This window comes from Pieris brassicae, chromosome 10 (assembly GCF_905147105.1).
Source record: "Pieris brassicae chromosome 10, ilPieBrab1.1, whole genome shotgun sequence".
In the NCBI taxonomy this organism is placed as follows: Eukaryota; Metazoa; Arthropoda; class Insecta; order Lepidoptera; family Pieridae; genus Pieris; species Pieris brassicae.
Window position 1 is genome coordinate 16584076 of NC_059674.1, and position 3658 is coordinate 16587733.

Here is a 3658-nt window from a genome sequence, read left to right on the forward strand (position 1 = left end):
ACATGACATCAGCAGGAGGCATATTCAAATAGGAGCACGCACTTACATTCTCATGGGAACAACACGCAAAATATATTATGTTTCCTTGTTATAAACACACAGAGACAGAGATATAAATTACAACAGACTCATTAAGTTGAATAGAACAACTTCAGGCTTCAGCAAACCAGGTCTTTTAAATTAATTGCTTCGAATATAAAAAGATTGCAATGCAATAATGAAGTTACTGAAAATAGCAAAAGAATTTAAAGTCTGAAACTTGAAAAGCACAAATTGGGAATCAGGAATGTTCTCGAGATTGTATAAATTTATTCATGATACAATCTAACTGCAACTTCCACCGCAAACAGGTTTATAGTTCACGATCCGACTTATTCAGACTATCGTTTTTAAACACATATAATACATTTTTTATTATATCTTTTTTAGATGATCACTGCGTATTTGTTTATTAGGTAATAGATGACCCGGTGAACTACGTGTCACCAACATATACTTGTATCAAAATTTTTAAAACAGAATGAGAGCTCGGACCTCACACTATAGCTATGACATACGAATTGACCAACTGATGACTTTTTATTTCTAAAAATACAAAAGAGATGAACTAATGATTGTTGTGGTTTTTTTTACATCATATATTTTCACCTTTTAAACCTTTCCTGAACTTCCACAAATATTTCAAGATTATAATTAGCCAAATCCACCGTGACAGATGATCAACAATTCATTTATTATTTATATACAGCATCCTCCACCTGCACCAGTATAACTTTCAACAGCGAAAACGGTAACAATCCCGTTCCTTTGGAGCTACTTTCGACGTAATTCTCTTTTGTCAACCTGGAAATCAATGCAACGATCTCAATGACACGGGTTCAATCGCTGTTCACAGTCACGGACCTCTATTAGTATTTTTTATAGGTATCAATAAATGAACTTATTTTATTAAATAATAACATTACGCTCTTTAATAGATTCTATTAATCGATTGCACTACTCTTAGAAAAATTTCCACTGCTGAGCTGACATTTACTTAACAACCTGGAGAACTGAACAAAAAGTTTCATGTTCCAGCTAGTACTTTTACTACAACTAGTAGTACTTTTCGGTCATACAGTTAGATATACCTAGCACGGCTTATATCGTGCCCCAATACATGAATGTATAATTCCTGATTTTAAACACTGACTTTAGTTGCGTTTATATTTTCATGTGTTAAGTTGTTTCTTACTCTTTCTTTAATAACATTGTTTTCTTATCTGTGAAGCTGTATATTTTTAACGGAAATTTGAATATCTGGTGAGTATTTTTTGTTCTTTTCTTGAATATATAAATAATAAGCGGGCTTTCCTTTCCTGTCTTTACTGTACGGTCCAGTGATTAATATAACTCATAGAACATACCGTTGGAGAGCATATTTCGTACATTCAGATCATTTAAAAAAATATTCCACCGAAAAATATATATAGTATATAATAAAAATATATAGTTAAGTATAACGTAGAAAACTTATGTCGTATCGTATAAATAGTAGGAAATTGAATCGAAAACCAAACTCAATTCAAGTATGTCCGGCGGAAGTTAGTGAAACTAGTTTTTTTTCGCATTAGCGCTGTTTTCGTCGCTGGTGGCACTCCAATTACTGTCACCATTACCCGGTACCAAAGTAAATAATTTTGTTACTAACATAATGGCTGGAACGTAGTTAAACTATTTAAATTATTCATTAAACTTTTCTATGGTTAGAACAAAGAAGTGCTTATGACAGTTAAGAAAAGGGAACTTAAATGCAACCGCAATGGTCATATTTTACGTTACACCAAAAAATACGAGCACCTTCAACTAATCATACAAAGCTAGGTGACAGGTAGAAGTAGACCTGGCCGCAGACGCACGTCGTGGTTGTAAAATCTGGTTTGGTCAAAGCACCAAGTCAACATACAAGATAAATACGAAAAACAATCTCTATCTACAGTTATGTAACGCAACGAGCAGTGTTGGCTGAGTGGCTTCAGCGTGCGACTTTCATCCCTGAGGTCGTAGGTTCGATCTCCAGTTGTGCACCAATAGACTTTCTTTCTATGTGCGCATTTAACATTCGCTCGAACGGTGAAGGAAAACATCGTGAGGAAACCGGCTTGCCTTAAGCCCAAAAAGTCGACGGCGTGCGTCAGGCACAGAAGGCTGTTCACCTACTTGCCTATTAGATTAATATCATGAAATAGATACAGAAATCTGAGACCCAGGCCTAAAAAGGATATAGGGCTATTGTTTTTTTTTATGTAACGTAACGTTAAGTAAGTTCCATATAAAATAAAAATCGCAATTGAAATGTTAACTTGTAGCCAATAAGTGTAAAACGTCGGTTTTGGTAATAAATGAGCTCCTTAATAATTCTCGTTTCCGAGAATATACAGTATGTCGACATCATTTATATACTTTATATGTAACATATATGTCACTTATTTTTAAAAACACATAAATAACTCAAGCTACAGTTTTGAAGATATACTTCTTTTGGCGCGTTATGGAAAAATTATGAAAGTAATTTATCTACACCCAGAAATTAGCTATAGTTAACATTTCATTTTGTGATTTTGTAAATAAACTTTAATTAACTAGATAATGCGTTATAATAAAAATTTCAATGTATTAAATACCTTTTTTCTACAAACGTAGAATAAGGCGAAAGATAAAAATAATTAAAAAGATTTTTATCTTGCTACGCCAAAAAAGTGTAACCTACAAACACATTTTTTTGTTATTTATTTTATGCTAGTTATAAACTCTTGTTTTCAACGATTAAAGACAGTTGACAATAAGTTTCAAACAAAGAATTTCATTCATTAGAACATCACTCCAACAACCGCCACCAAACTTAGCACACTTACAAATTAAATACAGCCTGAACATCTGTTAAACAGTTAATTAAACGTAGGCATTTTCAAGTCATGTGTACTCGGCCTTAAGTCCCTACACGGAACTAAGTCCCAAACTTACACGACGTCTCGAGTTCACAGTGTTCCACTTTGACCCGGGCTAATAAACCACTTCATGGCATGTTCTGTTAAATTTTAACGCCTGGAAAAATAACATTGTGAGCTCGCAGTGACGTGTTCCATTTAAATTGTGCCTTCTGTTCAGTCGAAATAATGTTTTTCATAAGATAACTTTACGTTTACGTTACGTTAGTTAGTTATGGGTATAGCATAAATAACTACGAACGACTAAGCTGTAAATACAATATACATACACGCATTGATAAAATAAAATCCATCAATACTCAATAGTTTAAGACAATATATATCAATTGATTCTTTAAGATGAATAAGAAATTGAGAAGTATATGTGCGTGCGTTAGAAATCCTATATGGCATCAAAAAACTAAGAAAATAATATGTATTCGTTAAGAAATGCACATATCTTAGAGCCCAAAAATGATGATTTGAAACAGGCATAAACTAATAATCTAGTCCAATTTGACCCTAAGAAGACACAAGTCGCAAACGGTTTCCGCTAAAAAAAACACCCTTTGACGCCACTTCTCTTTTCGAAGACACTCTTCTTAAAGCCACAGTCACCTTCGGAATACTTGACGTTGACATATGGAACCACGTTCTGTTTCGCGGTCATTTCAAGGGAAAAACTTAATTAG